General features: G+C 40.0%; 1 long non-coding RNA gene across 1 annotated transcript; it reads left to right on the forward strand.

Annotated features, from left to right (window-relative positions):
• The first annotated feature begins 350 nt into the window (after positions 1-350).
• On the forward strand, positions 351-976 carry LOC110693818. Its single transcript, XR_002505672.1, has 2 exons — positions 351-680; positions 808-976. It is a non-coding gene; the product is annotated as an uncharacterized LOC110693818 (long non-coding RNA).
• The last annotated feature ends 19,191 nt before the right edge of the window (positions 977-20,167 follow it).

Here is a 20,167-nt window from a genome sequence, read left to right on the forward strand (position 1 = left end):
TAAATTTATAGTTGTTCATTTAATTTATCCTTTCTTCTTTTTTGGATTCAGATTGGATAGGTTTTTCACACTACTACAAAAAAGACCTAAGGAACCAGTCATAAAGCACCACATAAATCACTAATCCGGTTTCTTAGAATAAGAAACCATATATAGAGATTTCTGGTTTCTTAGTATAATAACAGGAAACCATATATCATTAAAATCTAGTTTCTTATATCAAAGAAACCTTATTTGAGAGATGTTCCTTAGAATCATTGAAACCAGTTTTAGATTATATATATATATATATATATATATATATATATATATATATATATATATATATATATATATATATATATATATAAACCATAATAAAAAAATTAAAAACCCTACCTAGTATAATCGCCGCCCATTACTCCAACTCCCCATCCTCTCTAAACTCAATTATCTAACCTTCTCTCCTATATCTTTTATATACAGATTTCCTCATCTATAATCTCTTATTCATTTTTATGTCGAAAATCACTTATCTAATTTCTTTATCTTTTTCTTCTTGATCATCTTAATTGTTATCATCTTCTCACTAGCCCTATCATGAAACAGCGAGATCGTTTTTTGAATCCCATAATTTTTGGCAATCTCCAGGTAAAACCATTCTAAGATTTATAACTTAACGAAATTCAAGCACAAACCAGGTATAAAGTTTTCTTGAATAGTATCGTTTACGAATATATGATTTTTTTTATTTAAATTAATTTAGCAATGTGTAAATGCTTAATTTTTGTATGTTGAAATTTGATTGATTTTGTACTTATTTTGCAGTTAATGGCGTGAATTGGACCCAGTCGCAATAAAAGCAATATACGAAGCTTATGCAAGTGTAGGAATTACAAACAAATAAGTTGTTTGATTGAATCCAAATCAAATTAGCGTTGGAGTACTTGAATCATGTAAAATTGATAGTTGGAGTTATTTTAATATGCATTTTTAATTTGATAGTAGCATTTTTTATAAAGTAGATGTAATTTACAGTATTGTTCATGTACATTTATTGCTTCTAATTATGATAATTAGATTCTGTATATTACAATGCTTTCACATGTATTAGACTAATGAGTGCTTTGTTAAAAAAAGTTATAGTAAATTAGATAGATCATAGATTTTATTAAATAAAAACAATAGATGCATACTCTTATGATAGATGATGATAAACATGTTGACCACTATCCCACTAATCGTGTGGCAAAGCAACAATGAACAAGCAGGATTTTTGTTTTTTTTAATAAAAATAAATAAAAAAAATGAATTAATATTTTTGGCACAATAAATAATCAAAGAGACCGGTCATCTTTCAAAATTGGTTTCTTACACTAAATCTAGGAAACCAGTGATCCACAACATCTGGTGCCTTTGCCTTGGTTGTTTTATGGTCTTAGAAGAATCTAAGAAGCCTGTTGTAAGGTAGAACTAGTCTCTTTGCTTAATCTAAGATACCAAAAAAAATATCTGGTCTCTTAGGCTAAGAGACCTACTACCTAGGCACCAGAAATTTTCCGATTTCTTAGGCATATATTGCCAAGTCTCTTAGGCCATTTTTGTAGTAGTGTCAGTACCCATTGCAGACCGCAAACATTAGTAAATCTAATGAAAGATTTTTCTGATAAGCAAGTTAAATATGTTGTTGAAATAGGATTTGGTGGTTTGTTGAATCTTAAATTGACTAAAACTATTAAAACTTTACTTCCTTGGTTGGTTGATCATTTTGACCCTATTAGTTGGATGTATTCTATAAGTCATGGGAAGGAATTTGTTTTTTCTCCCTATGATGTTTATGATGTATTTGAGCTACCTTTGCATAACGGGATGGATGTTGTAGGAGTACTAGAAGTATTGATCTTGAATTGGAACAAGAATGGAGGAATACGTTTGATTTTACTAGTAGTGAAGCCATACCTTTGCATAAGTTAGAGTCTTGGATTGTTCTAATAAAGGATGGTGGGGAGTTGTTTAAGAGACTATGTGTGGTGGTTGCCTTTTCTACATTTTTAGCGCCTGTTGCAAATAGAACTGTTGATTTGAGTTTTGTTAATGCTCTTCATAATGTTGATGAAATTAAGAATTACAATTGGTGTAAATATGTCCATGAAAGGTTGTGTGGGGCTATTTTTAATTATAAGAAAAGTAGGAGTCAAGACAATGTTGGTGGTTGTACTTTGTTGTTAGAGGTTGTGTATCTTCAGCGTCTAAAGTTAAGGAACGAGGCACAAGATTGTAGTTTACCTCTTATAAAACACTGGGCTGATATGAAAATCAGTGATCGGGTGAAAAAATAATTTAAGGCTAACTCATTTGGTTGTGGTATTTTGGATACTACTACATAATCTATTTCTCATAATTTTGTGTTTAGAGAATTTTGTGCACTTGAACAACCTAAAGAAACTGAAATTTCTCAAGTTGACAATGCTGGTGATGCTTCTGTAAGTAAACGGATCATTAACTTTGTTTTTCCTGATAATATGACATCTGATGAAAAAATTCACTCTGTTGCTACTGATGTAAATTAAATTAAAAGACGCACTTATTATTGCTAAAGTTATATTATTGTAGCTACAATTATCTTTCTAATTATTACTTATTTTTGTTCAGGCTATTCAGGAGCAATTTTTGTTGATGATGAGGAATGTAAATGTTGTTACAAACTATCATTTGAAAAAGGTTGAACTTTTATTAACCCATGATGTGGCTTGTGCATCTCCTGTGGGGTTTGGGGGCAATGGTGCAAGGGAGGAAATTGATCCTGCCGGGGTGGGGAGATTGGTGGAAGGGACTGTGTGAGGGGTGAATTTATGAATAATATTGTTCAGAATGTGGTGGAAAAGATTAACCTGGAGTATGGTGAAAGTTCTTTCTCATCTATAATCATGACTTCTTTGGAGAATGGTAAGACAAAAATATATGTTGGATGTGGGTCATGTGATGTTGATGTTAAGTTTGTTTGACAAGTGATGAAAAGTTATAAGATGTTTTTGAAACAATTACCAAAGTTGTATCAGGAGATTGCTGATTATTTCTTCTTAGATGATATTCAAGTGTTGAGGAAGTCAGTTATTTATATTTTGGTTAAAGTTTTATTTTTTTGCTTAAAGTTATGGTTTTTTTCTTAAAGTTAGTGTTTGGTGTGGTTTGATCTGACTCGTAATGTTCCAAGAGAAGATATGGTGTCTTTAGCTGCTAATTTGGAGATTTTCCAATCTGTAATTGAGTGTTGGGCAATGTTGCTGAATGAGAACGAATGAATGCGCGATGGAGGTCCTAAAAAATATTGTTTTTGTGTTGAACACTGTAAAGTTATACTTCTATCTATTTTTATTTGAATTGATGTTTATCTATTTAATTCTTATCGTTTTTTTTTTAGAAATCTTATCAATTTCTTCTTGTCTTATTGTTATTTAGGCTAACTTGGTAAGGCTTTGGAAGGATGAAAATGATATTGATGTTATGGATCAACATCAAGATTGTTTGAAGGAATAGATTCAAGTCACAAACCACAATTTTGATGTCAGTGTTGTTGATTTGGTAATAATCATTTCTACTATGTATATTTTAGTTCACATGTGTCAATAATTTTTTTTCCTATTTCATTAGATTTTAATTTTCAAATGATAGGTTTTTGTTCCTATTTATGCGAATAACCATTTCTGGGTTTTTGCGTTGAATATGAAGAATAAAACCATGCAATTATTGGACAACTTGGTTAATGATGAAGCTCCTATGGAAACAATTGAGTAGTTGTCTAAAATATTGGTAGTTGAAACTTTTGTTAAAGTTATACTTATTTTTGCAAACATTACACTTATTTTGGTTAAAGTTACACTATTTACTTTTATGTTTAATCATTGAAATTTGTTCTTCCTTTTCTAGTGTGATCAGTTGAGCACATTTTACACTAGTCTTGATCATCCTAAAAGTAATGAAGCTGGAGAATATGAAATGGAGGAGGTCATGTTCAGTTGGAAGAATCATAAAGAATCTGATCTTAATTTTGGAATATATTATATGATGTGTATGTTGTTGTTTAAAGGTGCGGCTTTTAGTTGTGATGCATTGATGCGGGTTAGTTGCAATGTTTTTAGGATTTTTTTTTGTTGTTTACATGATACTAATATATATTTCTTATATACAGCAAAGTTCAAGAGTTGCACTTTGAGTAGAGATTTGTGCAACACTTGTAATGTCTGATATGAATGATGGCAGACAAATGGTTTTGAATTCTTTATGCAATATTAATCAGCATCGTTTGGAGCTAGCACCTGAAGTTGCTAAAAGGAGAAAGCTGCTGATGCAACGAGAAGGGAAAAGCAGCAAAGAAGTTGAGTACTTCTATCAAAATGAAGGATGCCAATAAGAATGAAAAATCTACGAAGGGAAAGTAAATGTTGTATTATCAATAGTAGGATTTGTCAAGTGGAAGCTAAATGACTGTAATTTAAATAGTATGGTATATTAAGTTTTATAAAAATAAAGTGCAACTATTACTCTGTAATACAATAACTTTTCATTCATATCAGGTAACTTTAATAGTGATATCACGAACTAGTCTATTTTATTAAGGGTCTGTTCTCATTGACTGAACTCAGCTAAACTCAACTGAATCGAACTGAACTGAACTGAACTGAGCTGAGCTGAGCTGAACTAAACTGAACTAAAATAAAATGAGCTGAACTTAACTGAGCTGAATTAAAAGGAACTGTGAATTGAACTGAATTAAGTTGAACTGAACTGAACTGAATTGAAATGCATATTTCATAAGAGAAGATAATTAGGAGCTTAACTGAACTAAACTCAGCAGAGCTGACCTAAACTGAACTGAACCGAACTTGAAATAATGCACCTGAATTTAAGTTTTGAAGCATTGCATTGTAGTCACTTGCGCAATTAAGCTAGGTCAATGTTATTGCCATATTGCCCGCAATTTAGTGTTTGTTGCACAGAATCGTTGTTTTAGACTAAATTGATGTTTGAATTAACATCAATTCCATAATCAACATTAATAGCTTCTGCAGTTTGCATATTGTTTGTAGTAATTGGAGCTAGAATTTGTTTTTGAGGTTGTAATAATTTTTCAATTAGGGAATCCATTGATGATTGAGAATTAATTTGCAGAGAATTTGAGGGAAGACGCCGAAGAAGATATTTTGCAAGCAGATGAAGCTTCGCTTTCTATGTCTTAAATTGAGCGCTAGTTATATTGGATTTGGCAGGTGTGAATCGGGCCTTATATTACTGTTAATGTAAGACGGTTGTACGCAAGCTTTTTTTGGATATGTAAAATAAGTTAATGCAATAATGGATTGAGGGCCTATGGTTATGCACTTCTTGTGATCGAATAAAATAATGTATGCTGATCATCACATAGTATAATATACTAACTTTCATGTTCATAAGTAATATACTATGGTGACTACCACTAGCATTTATAGATAATACCTACATAATTTTAAAAAGGCATTTAATTAATTAACTTATACGCTCTTAGACATTTCCTAGTAATTTTCTACTAGGAAAAGGGAGGGCTTACATTTTTTATGGACTAATGGTGACCATTAAGGCTGTATACAGTTTGGTCTGGACCGTAACCAAACCAGACCAAACCGCATTTTAGCGGTTTGGTTTGGTTTAGGGTTTGGAAAAATACGGTTTGGTTTCGATTTTTTGGGAAATACGGTTTGCGGTTTGTTTGGTTTTTCAAAAATTATAAACCAAACCAAACCGTAAACCAGTAAACCGCATTTTAATATTTAAATAATTTTTAAATAAATTAAAATAGTTATTATATATTATAAAACAACAAAAAAAAATTGAAAAATCATTAGAAGACTATACGGTCAATATACTACTATACTCTATACTGAATCTCAAATATCAATACTTAAAATTCAATAGGTCATATAACTATATGTAATGTAGTACGAATTATTTTTTTTGACAAATGTATTATGTTTTTTTCCACTTTTAATTTGTTATGTATTATTTTTATTATGTGTTAGCACTTAGCACTTGATTAGTTGGTTGTTATTTTTATTAAAAAAATTTAGTAGAATTTAATCCCTTTGGCTAATTATTTGAACTTTATTATAAATTTATTAATATTTGACAATTTTTAGGAAACAATGTCGTCTCATCATAAACCACAAACCATACCGCACCAAACCGCATTATTACGGTTTGGTTTGGTTTGGTTTCAATAGTAATATGGTTTGGTTTGGTTTGGAAAATTGACTAAACCGTATTTTACGGTTTGGTTTGGTTTAGACTCAAACCACACCAAACCAGACCATGTTCACCCCTAGTGACCATATATAACTATTAAAAATTACAAGAACAATATTAAAAAATTATATGTATCAAAAAGCAAGATAAAAGCTAATTTTCAGTTACACTAAGTACGATGAATTTAATAATGGAATCGTTTTTTGATATATAGATTAGTTTAACACCTTGTTATTAATATCTAGAGCTCTGTACGACATTGTGTTACGGAGTACTTGATTGTATATATGTTGCATTGTCATGAATGGGATCTTGATGGTATTCATAGGCGACAATTCTACTATAAACCCAGTCGAAATATATTTCTTTAACTTTCATCAGTTTTGGAGAATGTGTTTCTTTTATTTTTTAAACTTCAAAGGAAATAACTTCTAACTTTGAGCCTACAGGACAATACCTACAAACAACATTCTTTCATTTCCAAAGTTCTCTAAAACCCATGAACTAGATCCTCTGGTATACGTGGACAAAGCTTTCCCATTTTCTTCTTCGACAACAGCACCATTTGCAAGTTGTCCACATAGCAGAAGCATAAAAAAGTCAAGAACCAACGGTAGCGTAAAATCTTGATTGATAATGATTTAAGAACAAATAAGGTATCTGCCAAGGAACAACTTCGAGGACTTCAAGAGTTCAAGGGTTTCATATTAAGTACGAAAATTCATTTGATAAGTACACCAAAATTGCTTAATACCTCAGATTACATAAAATACTCAAGTTTAATCACTCAAAAAATCTCTAGCAAATCCACAGCCTACAGCTATAAAAACAAAATCTCAATACAATGTAGACTTCATTTGATATCTATACCCGAATCACTTAAGACCTCTTATAACACAAAATAAAAAATTTTAATCATTAAAAGAATCCCTAACAAATCAACCGTTTATAGCTATATGAAGACACAATTTTAATACATTGTAGTGTGTACAAATTAATCATTTGATAAATATACTCGAATCACTTAAGACTTCGGATTACCCAAAATAATAAAGTTTAATCACTCAAAGAATCCCAAGCAAATCCACCAGCTATAACTATGAAGACAAATTTTCAATACATTATAATTATTATGTATGAATAATTCATTTGAAATTTATCCCCAAATCACTTTAGTCCTCGGATTACACAAAATAATCCAGTTTAATCACTCAAAGAATCCCTACCAAATCAACCAAAAAATTTCAATACTCTACAACAAACTAAATCTTAATTATTATAACTAGATTTCACATTAACAACATAATCGGTTACATCTTACCAACTAGTCTACAATTCAAGTAGTTCACCAAGAAAACTACGCTGTAACAATTTTGCAAATTACATTGCACTGGGGGGAGAGGTCAGAGGATGAACGTTATAGTAGAACAAAGAGAGAGAACTGAACGAAGAGTTTAGAGAGAGAAAACATAAAGGGATTTCTGAGGAGAGAAAAAATTTAGGGGCTTTTATAATTAGACATTAGGGAACACCTACAAGGAACTGCCAACCCCAAAACAAGTTGAAATTTTTAATTTTGGGAAGCCGCCCACTTTTAGCTTCAAATCTTTAAGAGGAAATTGGATTTCGAATCCAATGGATACTACCAGGAACACCTATGGACGGTTCCAAAACATTTGCTAGCCAATGTTTTGGGGGTAGACAACCAACTAAATTTACACAAAATTCAAAAAAGTGTAATCACTTGAGTAGGGAACTCATGAGAGCTACGTTTGGCCTGATTCCTTAAGAAAGGATACGTAGGCAACCCTTTACGGGTGCGGCCACTTCATTTTTTTCAAACCTCGCATCCCAGACTTAATAAAAAATTCAACAGAAGATCGACGACACATTGGCGTCACAGAAAAAATTCTAGCGCCAGCCGATGGCCAGACGACAGCCTCCGTCGCCTGACGCCAGACTGCCGCAGTTGGCGCCAGTCAAAGAATCGTGGCGCCAATTTACAGTAAAATATTTGGGAATATTTCGGTGCTTTTCAGAAAATTTTCGACTTCCGTACTCGAATATTTTTTTGGAAAATTTAATTTTCGGTTTTCATTGCTTTAATAAATTAAATTTAAAGTAAACAATTTAATTACAAAGTTGGAATTTCATTAATAAAATAAATTACATTATTGATGGAATTTAAATAAAGCTTAAATAAATTAACTTTGAATTTTAAAAACTAAGTCTAATAATTGAAAGATAAGCAATGCTCTCATCCTTTTTCTCTTTCTTTGCCCTCTTCCAGTTCTTATCTGCGTCTTCTTCCCTCATCCATAACCTTAGCTAGTAGGCATCCTTTAGAGGACCTACATTCAATCTTGGAGTAAATAGTTTCTCCCTTAGCTAGGACCCCATGCTTCTTTTCTACCCAAGCCTTTTTCTTTGTGGTGTCAGCTTTCCTTTTTCCTTTATCTTTCGCAGAACTTTTCTTCTTAGGCATTGTAGGTGTTTTGAACTCAACTCTTTCACCCAAGCGTTCCTTAGCAGAAATCACTTTGTCACCTAGACGACTCTTCACATCAGTTTTACTCTGATTTTTCTTCACGTCCTTTGAAGGTTTCTTCATAAGCCACTTTTTCACATCATTGGGAAAAGAAGGAGGAACCTTTTGGGTAATCACTTCCCATAAAGGTCTAGCGCTCTAGTAAGCATCAAATTTGTCTACTTCTTGAGAGACAGGGAACTCATAGGGACGACGAAGATCACCGGAAGGAATTGTTTGAAGTAAGCCGTACTGTCTTTTTACCCGGTAGGGATAATAAAAAGTCATTCGGGACAAGCTTGGATTACGGCAGAAAGGATGCTTGTTGACACCAACCATCTTTTCTATTTTCCACCAAGGAATGAACCACTTGATGGCAAAATTATAAGACTCGAATACCTTCTTCCATTCGTGGCGCCCGATCTTAGAGAAGCGTTTCTTCCTTCTCACGAAGCAATTTGGAGTATACTTCTCAATATTGTCTGGAGGACTAAATAATTCCAGTCTTTCCATTAGCCACATCTGTAAAAAAATTTCAATGCGAATAAATTATTATTACTATACAAAAATATATTTTTGATTTATGTAATTAAAAATATTATTTTTCTACCTGTAATAAAATTAGAGAGCCCCGGAAAGGTGCTTTTGGATTCTTCTTTAATTCATCAAGAGTAACATAGTCTCTCCAACTATTAATGGCATTGGATTTCTCCCAGATTCAATCTGCAATAAAACAGTGGACATAATTGCTTGACCCTCATTATTTTTACCACTAGTGAAAAAATATTGATTAGGCATGCAAAAGAGAAAAGCTCTTCTTCTATAAACATGAAAAGACTCAGAATAAGGTCTATCAAAATAATGGCGAGCAAATTCCTTCAAATTAACTATGCTACCATCTACTATTTTTGTTAGATCTTTGTCTTTTAAGTTGAAGAAGCGTTCAAAATCCTTATAATAATATTCGTTTATTTTAGGGATTACTACAAGATCTAATGCAGGGAAGCATAAAATAGCACCGAATTCTTCCGGCAAGGGGCTAATTTCATCATACCCTAATCTAAAGCAATGAGTATCTACATCCCAATATTCTAGAGCGGTATGAATAAAATCTAAATCAAGATCTACTCCTTTGACACCATAATTACCCCCCAGGTGAAACACATCTAACTCTTTTCTCTCCTTGGCGGTAAGAGACCGACACCATTCATGAGTGAAGTTGGTAAAACTTTTAGAAGCTGGAGACATGATTGTTACTTTCTCTAAAAGCTAAGAATATATTTTATCTGCTGAAATTATGAAGAAAATCAGCTGGGCAGGGGGCTATTTATACACAAAATCGGAGCAGTTTTATTCCAGAAAGGATTCAGAGTCAGCGCTCATCAGAGCCAGACGCCAAACATTGGCGCCGGACGCCAAGTCCTAGCGCCAAACGCTAAGTGTAGCTCCTGGCGCTACACCAAAACGCGTGGCGCCAGGTGGCGCTAACGTGTCTTATCATACGAGCTCTTTAAAACCGCGTTTTATGGCCTGATTCGAGTCTGACCAATGACTTTACGGTATTTTTTTATTCTTAATTTATATCTTTTTCTAAATTTCATTTATTATTTCTTCTTAATTAATATAACTATTATATTACTTATATTATTTTTCGGATTTTATTTCCAAATTTTTACAACTCCAATATTTTTTGACTTTTATTTTTCATTTTTTTTCTTTTTCTTTTGGGGGAGAAAGTCAGATACCCTCAATCAATAATAAAAATGACGGAATTTTTGCGCAAAATTAATTTTCAGTTCTTTGTGTTTCGGGGTTTTCTAATGTCCTGCGGGAGAGTTACAATTCCGAGACTGGAACCAGACGCCTGTACCTGCAAAATAACGGAGACTCCTGGTGGTGGGAGCTCCGCCTCCAACGGTTAAGTTAGTACTTGATTAAGGAGTAATTAATGCGGAAATTAAAATGGTTGGGTCTCTCTAGGTGAGAGTGTTTAATGTAGGTAATCTGCTTTGTTAGCGAGATCAGCCGGTTATTACTGTGTGTAATTAATGTGTTTTTTCGTTCTCTCCCTTAATGAGGATTAAGGGAGGTATTTATAACCTTGGGAAACGTGCCCATCCTAGGTTTAGGTTAACCTAGGGCCGATTGGGCTTCCCTCGGAAGTTGGGCCTGGGTGGCCGGTTTCTCCATTAGGCATGGAGTATGCCACATGTCATGACATAATAGGTCCACGGTGGACGAATAGGCGCGTGCCACGTGGCAAGCCCTGACAGTTCCAACTGGGGGACACTTGGCAGGACCTGATTGGTCCACGTGGCGCATTTCGATTGGTGGGAGCAAAATCCCCTAATCATTTGCCACTCACAGGTGGCACGTGATTGGTCACGTGTTACCTGTGACAGGTGTCGCACTGTAACAGGCGGCGACCTTCTACAGGTGTCAGTCGGCGAAAGGACGAGAGATTTTCCCGCCCAAATTTTGAATTCTGAAAGTGACCCTTCGCCTTCTCACTTCGCCTATATAAGGGAGGATTGTCTTGAGTCATTTTCACACTTTGAGAACTTTTTGAGAACATTCGGACCCCTGAACTTGCTCTGACATTTCGGACCTTTTCTGCCTTCCGCCTGTTCTGACAAGCCGACTGCACAGGATTTTCAGAACTTCATCAACCGTCACTCGTTCAGGTAACTGTCAGTTCTCTTACTCTTAATTTTCTTTTTATTTTTTGAAATGGCACCACGGAAGCACACGACACGACCTAGGTTAGTGATCAGCCGGTCACCGGGGACGGCTGAATCTAGGACTAGGAGTGCCGCCTGCCCTTTTCCGGACCCATCTTTGCCCATTATACAAAGTCCGACTGTATCTGTGTCTATGCAGAGCAGGATGGCCAGAACGAAAAAGACTGCTAGGATCTCAAATTCAGACGGCTCCTCCCACAGGGTGCCGCTTAGTGAAACATCTGACCAGGCGCCAGATGTGGAAGTGAAACAAGGCGGCCTGAAAGCCGGTAATTCTGAGGGAGGAGTCATAGTGACCCCTTCCCATTTAACAGTTAACAATTCTGCTTCTTTTCAAAGAGAGGAGGCGGGCCCCTCCGGGAGAGGGGAGGAGTCGTCCTCTTCGGACTCGTCAGAGGACGATTCCGAGTCAAGCTCTTCTGGCCATGCTTCTTTGGACACAGAAGAGAAAAACAGCCGCCTGCAAGAGGCGAGACTTTCTCACGCAGTTGAGAAGGGGGACAATTGGGTGGAGCCATCCGCCTCTCACCGAGAGCTAAATACCCCCTATTACTGCACGGTACCTCGGGGCCGGACCACAGCCATGCAAGAGAAAGTGGAGAGCTTTATTGCAAACCACACCATGGGCCCCGACTTTCTAGTGTTTGTGCCGGATCCAGAAGACACAGTCGTTTGGCCGGCTGGTTCCAGTTATGATAGCGCCTGCTTTGGCTGCTACGAGGCGGCCATCAAGGCAGGGCTGCACTTCCCATTACATCCGGCTGTTCAGCGGATCTTGGATGGGTATGAGTTGGGGTTATGGCAGTTAGCCCCAAACTCCTAGGTAAACGTACTCGGCTATGTGGCCGGGTGCGAACTGCACGGGGTGGAGCCGAGCTTCGAGGCTTTCGCCCATATGAACTATCTCAGCCGGACTCCTAAGACAGGCGGTACCGGCTGGTATCAATTGACAAGCCACAGGGGCTACCTCATGACGAGAGGTAAAGCAAACAAGTGGAAGGACTGGCGGAGCACCTTCCTCATCATTGAGAGTTCAGACATTGAGCTGAACAAGCGCTTCAATAGGTGGAACAGGAATCCGCCCCTTCTTGCAGGCGGCTGTAGCATGCCATCTGTTCCCCCCAAGGCTAAGAAAGAGATCCTTGATAAAGGACTCTTTAAAGTAGAGTCGAGGGTCGACTCTACTTCAGGGGTACGAGAGCAAGTACCCCTGCACTGCGTCCCGAGATTCAAATGGCTCTACGACGAGTACTTTTTGGCCGCCTGTGGCCTCAGCAGTCGGTGCTAAAGAGGTAGTCGGCCTGTCGAATACTCTGTTGTTCCATACATTTCTTGTTATGACTTTTATTAACTTTGTTGTTTGTTTTTGCAGCTGACGCCATGAGAAAAATCACCGCCTCCAAGACTGCGGCGGCCATGTTGCGGGCCTCCATCATGCAACAAGCTTCAACCGACTCCCCCAAGAAGGGGGCACCCTTGGTGAGCTCCGAACCTTTCACCCTCTTTTTGGGGTTATGTTTATGCATATACTGACTTTTTTTCTTCTTTTTTAGACGGGTGCTCCAAGAGCTTCATCTTCCCAACAGCCGGACCCCAAGGCCCGGAAGACGACTGTTTGGAGCTCTCCTGGTTCTGCCAGGAAACATGTGGCGGCTGAGAAACAGCCGGCCACTTCTTCTAAAACTCCAACTGGGCCGCCTAGAAGTAAGAAGTTGTCCTTGTAAATTTTAGACTCGCTCCCTTTTTTACTAGGTCTAATCCGTTTGTTTATGCTTGATGCAGCTGGCCCTCAGGAGCCTGACTTGGTAGAGATGGCCAAGTCTATGATCAGGGCAGTTCCTCCAGCTGAAAGGGAGGCGGTCAGGGGTGTCGGCACCCTTGACCTAGACAGGATTGCAGGGGTCCTTGCTGAGGTATACTTAGCATATTTTTGAGTATTTGAATTCCTGGACGCCTGTTTTCTTTTTGTTTGGAAACTGACGCCTGTTCCTTTGTACTTAGGCCCTGCTCCGAGTGAACGGCCTTCGCAAGCCGCTTGACCGGAAGAACAAAGAGGTAAAGGCTGCAAAAGCTATGGCCGCCTCTGACTGTGATAAGGCAATGTTTCAAATTGCCCAAAATGAAGTTCTGACCATTGATATTCTTTATTATCAGGCGCAGGCTACCGCCGCTGTTCGGGCTCAGTTAGAGGCGGCCTAGAAGAAGAATGGCGAGCTGGAGGCGACCATCACCAATCTCAAGGCCGAGCTAAAACCTCTTCTCCTAAAGATGTACTCATACGAAGCCTTGGAGAAATCCTTGGCCAGCGTAAAAGAACGCCTGGTGACCCAAGAGAAGAGTCTTACCCAAGAGCTCTCGGAAAAGGCCGAGCAAGAGAAGAAAGAGCTGGTCCGGGAGATGATGGAAGACTCCGCTCAAATTCAGCGCATGACTTGGGGCCGCCTCTTCCCCAATGCTGACTTTGCCTCTTGGGAAAAAACGTACCGCCAGTGTTCAGATACATATAATCAGGAGATCCTGGCGGCTGCTGAGGAAGAGGCGTTGGAGGAAGCGTTGGAGGAGGAGGAGCCGGTGGTGGCGCTTGTGCCGCTTGGGGGTAAGGCATCAAAAAAGGATGCAGCTGAAGCCGAGTCCAGCAAGAAGAGTGCTGACCAGGCGGCAGCTGCTAATATTGAAGATCTGCCCCCTTCTTAAGCTTTATGTATTCTTTCCACAGCCTGCGTGCCGTTTGTTTTGTATTTACCCGGCCAGGGGGCCGGGGCTTTGAATATTTTGCCGGTCTTTAATGACCGGCTTCTTTTTAATGAATTTTTTTTTTGCTTCAAATTTGTCTAAGTATTGAATATTCTAATATCCAATTGTTCACTAGACCGACTGTTTCACATGGCCGATAGTTGCAGACAGGTACGGATAGTTAGTCACGCCGCCTATGCCCCTGGACGACTGGTTGTCTGTTTCCAGGATAGACGATCAGTCGGCCATTTATCCATTTGGTATTCGCACTATTTTAAGGTCTGGATCCTTTTTAGGCAGGTGGTCCTGTCATTTGTAAATTTAACCAAGTAGGAAAGTGGTCTGACCAAGTAAACATGAGTATTACCTAGTCGCCAAGGAACTGAGTAGTAGAGATAACAAGCGGCAGGTACCGGTTGTTTCCCTTTATTCGCCAATGTTTGTTGGCTTTTAACTCATAATTTGTTAACCTAGCAGGAGTAGTGGTTGAGAGCCCCTGTTTGCTAAAAACAGGCGGACGACTCATACCTTTTAGGCTCCATACTAAGTTTGAGTGACTATAAATTAACATAGGAGTTACTTAGTCTTCGTCACACTCTAGATTGAGTAGTAGAGGTACTAGGCGGCTGAGACCGGTTGATCCCCTTGATTCGCCAATGTTTGTTGGCTATTAACTCAATAGGTTTCCTAGTAGGAATAGGGGTTTGAGTGCCCCTGTTTGCCAAAAAAAGGCGGTGTACTCAAACCTTTTAGGTTCCGTACCAAATTTGAGGGAGTGACTATGAGTTAACGTTGGAGTTACTCAGTCGACGTCACTCTTGCTTGAGAAGTAGAGGTACCAGGCGGCGGAGGCTGGCTAGACCCCTTGATTCGCCAATGTTTGTTGGCTATTAACTCAAGAGGTACCCCCTGCATTTATCCCAAGTAATACAAGCGGTCATCTGACTCAGATGTCAACTGCTACCACTGGTTTGGTTAGTGATAGAGTTATCCTTGTCTCAAAAACGGCTACGTGGTTGCCCTTGGGGACAGTCGTATAGGTGCCGTGTAATTAGTTTATAGAACAATGTTCCACCCAAAAGGGAGCTGCTCTTTGCGACGAATTTCATCCGGAGGGATGCCGTCGGACGCCTGCTATGATGTTGGGACAGGTCGTATTAGTTTTGTAGATTTGATCAGTTGGCTTGGCGCCTGGTCTGATCATTCGGCCTGTGGCCTTGGTTAGTTCTTGGTGAACGTAGGTGCTAAGTAAAAGGAGGGTAGCCGCCTGTTAGGCACAGGGTCGACCAGGCCCTACTCTTTTTAGCTAAGTATTAGGGGGGTGGCTATGTGTTTGGAACCAGTCGGCCATCTTCTTATGGAGAGTAGCCGACTATATGTCCAGACGACATGCCCCTATTGTGAGTAAAATACTCAATGGAGAGTAGCCGACTGTAAAGGTACAGACGGCATGCCCCTCTGAAGATAGAGTGAAAAACTCAATGGAGAGTAGCGGACTGTAAAGGTACAGACGGCATGCCCCTCTGAAGAGTAAAAATACTCAATGGAGAGTAGCCGACTGTAAAGGTACAGACGGCATGCCCCTCTGAAAATAGAGTAAAATACTCAATGGAGAGTAGCCGACTGTAAAGGTACAGACGGCATGCCCCTCTTTAAGAATAAAAATTAAACATGGAGAGTAGCCGACTATTTGTTAGTAGGCGTGCCCCTCTTAGTACAAAATTGAATAGTAAGTGCAAACTTTTATTAAGTAGCTCTTGACTATTTACATCATTCAAAAGAAATATTTCTTAAGATTATCTACATTCCAAGTTCGAGGCAACGGTTGTCCGTCTGGTGTTTCCAAATGGTAGGTACCGTCCCTGACTTCCTCATAGATTCGGTAGGGTCCTTCCCAGTTGGGAGTTTGCCAGACTCATTAGCCCTACCAACTGCTTCCATTTTTCTAAGTACAAAGTCCCCTACTTTGAGTGGACGCCTGTGTACTTTTTTGTTGTATGATCTAGTCATTCTCAGGCGGTAAATTTCATGGCGCAAGACAACATTGCCCCTCCTTTCAGGAAGTGAGTCTAATGCCAGGCGCATGGCTTCCCAGTTTGCCTCTTCGTCATATAGCATTACTCAAAGAGTCGGCTCGTAGTGTTCTATTGGAAGAACAGCTTCCGCACCGTAAGTTAGGAGGAATGGAGTTTCTCCAGTCGCCCCTTTTTCAGTCGTCCTAATGGCCCAGAGAACATGTGGTAGTTCATCCGCCCATAGGCCGCCTGCTCGTTCAATCTTTTTCTTGAGACCGTCAGAGATGATTTTATTAAAGGCTTCTACCTGGCCGTTTGCTTGTGGACGGCCGACAGATGCAAAGTGGTTTGCAATTCCTTGGTCACCCAACCAGCTTTTGAGAACAGGCGTCTCAAATTGGGGACCATTATCAAAAACCATAGACATGGGAACCCCGAATCGAGTGATGACATTTTTCCAAATGAATGAAATTACATCTTTCGTCTTGATTCCCTTTACAGCCTCCGCCTCTACCCATTTAGTGAAGTAGTCAACGGCAACAAGTATGTACCTCCTTCCGCCTGTAGCAGGCGTATATGGACCCAGAATGTCCATGCCTCACTTAGCAAACGGTAGTGGGCTGTGAATGGTAGTGAGGTCAGTAGCCGGACGGTGAATTAGTTTGCCAAACCTTTGGCACTTGTCACATTTTTTCACCATCTCCATTGCATCTGCTTCCAAAGTAGGCCAAAAGTAGCCCTGCCGCCTTGCCCTTTGAGCAAGCGTCCTACCGCCTATATGAGAAGCACAGTAACCAGAGTGAAGATCGTCTAGTATCTCTCGTCCCTTTTCTGGAGTAACACACTTTAAGAAGGGTTGAAGGTACCCCCTTTTGTGAAGTTCTCCCTTTATCATTTCAAAACAGGTGGCTCGTTTTTTCAGTGTTGCCGCCTGTTGAGGATCATCCGGCAGTGTACCGTTTGTCAGATATGCCCTGATTGAATCCATCCAGGTTGAGCTTCTGTCTAGGATTCCAATAGAGTTTTCCTTGATGCTTCTCTTCTCCATTACTTCCCAAAAAACAGTTCGAGGAGTATCAGAGGAGGCGGATGATGCTAATTTTGACAGTGCATCCGCCTGGTTGTTTTCTGATCTCGGCACTTGGATCAGATGGAAATCCTCAAGGGAGCCGACTGCTTGTCGGACCGCCTGTAAGTACTTGATCATGGCCGGATGGGTTGCTTCGTATTCGCCATTGTACTGACTCACTATCAATTGTGAATCGGAACAGGCGTCTATTTTTCTTGCCCCTGCCGCCTTGCACATGCGGATCCCGGCTAGTAAAGCTTCATATTCTGCCTCATTGTTTGAAGCCTGAAAACTGAAGCGTAGAGCATACTCGTACCTGTCGCCCTCTGGCGACTGACATATGACGCCTGCTCCATAACCATTTGAAGTAGAGCTTCCGTCCATATATACCTTCCATACTTGGTCTGGAACTTGAGAGTCAGGAGGACGAGTCATCTCTACAATAAAGTCAGCAAAGGCTTGCCCCTTCACTGCTTTTCTAGGCTCGAAAGTAACTTCGAGGCTCTGTATTTCTATGGCCCATTTGATCATTCGGCCTGACGACTCCATGATGGTAAGTGGCCGCTTGATAGGTTGGTCTGTATACACGACGACTGCATGTGCCAAAAAGTAGGGCTTCAATTTTTTAACAGCCATGAAGAGTGCAAGACCAAATTTCTCCACTAGGGGATACCTCAACTCGGCATTTTTCAGTACGTGACTGACAAAGTAGACCGGGAGCTGACAGCCGTCTCTTTCAGCAAGGAGAACAGCGCTTAACGCATGATCAGAGACGGCCAGGTACATGTAGAGTACTTCTTTGGGCAAAGGGCTGACCAGCCACGGCAAGGAATGCAAGTGAACTTTCAATTTCTGTAAGGCGGCCTCAGCATCCGGCCCCCATTTTAACCTTGCCTTTTTCTTAATTGCCTGGAAAAAGTATAGGCATTTGTCGCCTGATCGGCTTAGAAATCTTCCCAAGGCCGCCAGACAACCTGTTAACTTCTGAACCTCTCGGATGGTACGAGGCGACTGCATGTCAATGACCGCCTGCACCTTCTCAGGGTTTGCCTCTATTCCTCTCTGATTGATAAGGAATCCGAGAAATTTCCCAGACTCAACTCCAAATACACATTTCTTGGGATTGAGCATGACATGGTGCCGCCTGAGTGTGGCGAAAGTTTCTCGGAGGTCCGACAGATGATCTTTCTGAAGTTTAGTCTTGACAATCATATCATCAATGTATGCCTCGACGTTTCTCCCAATCTGATCAAAGAACACAGTGTTTATCATTCGCTGGAAAGTGGTCGGGGAATTCTTAAGACCAAACGGCATGACCGTGTAACAGTATAACCCCTGATCAGTGACGAAGGTCGTCTTCTCCTGATCTTTCTTCCATAAAGGAATTTGATGGAAACCAGAGTAGGCGTCCATAAAGCTCATCAAAGCATGGCTGGCTGTTGAGTCGACCAGATTATCAATTTTAGGTAGAGGGTAACTGTCTTTGGGGCACGCCTTGTTTAAGTCTGTGTAGTCTACACACATTCGCCAGGTGCCATTCGACTTTTTAACAAGCACCACATTTGCAACCCAGTCTGGGAAGTAACATTGCCGAATGAACCCTGCATCAAGTAATTTTTTCACTTCGGCGGCTGCCGCCTGACTTCTTTCTTCGCCATGGTTCCGTTTCTTCTGCCGTACCGGCTTCTTTTTTGGATCCACAGCCAGTTTATGTACCGCCAGATCAGGACTAATGCCTGGCATTTCATGGACTTCGAATGCAAAGATGTCCTTGTATTCTTTCAATAGTTTGTGAAAGCCGTCACCAAGGTCTCTCAGAGCAATCGTCCCAACTTTGACTGTTCGATCAGGACGTGAGTCGTCTAAGATCAGGTCTGCATGCTCACCAGCCGGCTAAGGGCGGAACTCTTCGACCGCTCCTATGCCAATGATTGCTATTTTCTTTCTTTTCTTGCGGCCCCTGTCTGGGATGCCTTTCTCTTTTTGCCGCCTGCTTCTTAAACATGCGCACTCTCCTTGACATTGTCAAGGTCTGTTTTTTCACCGCTTGACCCAGTGGCCATAACAGTGGGCTTGACATCCGAGAGATAGCACTCTCGGGCCATCCTCTGATCTCCCCTTAGGGAGCCGACTGTTCCATTATCCCTCTCAAACTTGAGCAACATAAGAGATGGGATTATAACAGCCTTGGAATTATTCAGGGTTGGTCGACCCAGAATCATGTTGTAGGCCGAGAGTTCTTCCACTACCAGGAACCGGACTACTATGTGTCGTCCTTCCCCTTTTTCGCCCAGGCGGATGGGTAAATCCACTCGTCCCAGTGGGTGGACGACTCCTCCTCCAAACCCTACTAAAGGGTGGGAGGCCGGATGTATGCAATCAGTCTGATATTTTAGTTTCGACAGACATTTGCTACTGATGAGATCTGAGGAGCTTCCGGTATCTATGAGGATTCGGTCAACTCTCTGGTTGGCCACTTTACATTCAATAACGATAGGGTCGTCATGCGGCCCTCTTACCCCTCCTAGATCTTCTTCAGTGATGACAATCTCAGGAAATGAATATTTGGACGGCCGTTCTTGGTGAACGGAATTTACATCTAACCGCCTGATATTGTCTTTGTTGCCCCTAATAGTGGGGCCGCCTCCTGAGAAGCCGCCTGCAATGGTGTAGACGACTGCATCATCTGTATCGGAGCTGTCAGCCTGGTGATTCTTTTTGGCCGACTGCTTTTTTGAGGAAGTGTTCCCCGTAGATTTCTTGACATAAGTGTCAAGATCACCTTGCTCAGCCAGGCGGTCCAGATACCGCATGAGACTGATGCAGT

Source organism: Chenopodium quinoa, unplaced genomic scaffold (assembly GCF_001683475.1).
Source record: "Chenopodium quinoa cultivar QQ74 unplaced genomic scaffold, ASM168347v1, whole genome shotgun sequence".
NCBI lineage: Eukaryota > Viridiplantae > Streptophyta > Magnoliopsida > Caryophyllales > Amaranthaceae > Chenopodium > Chenopodium quinoa.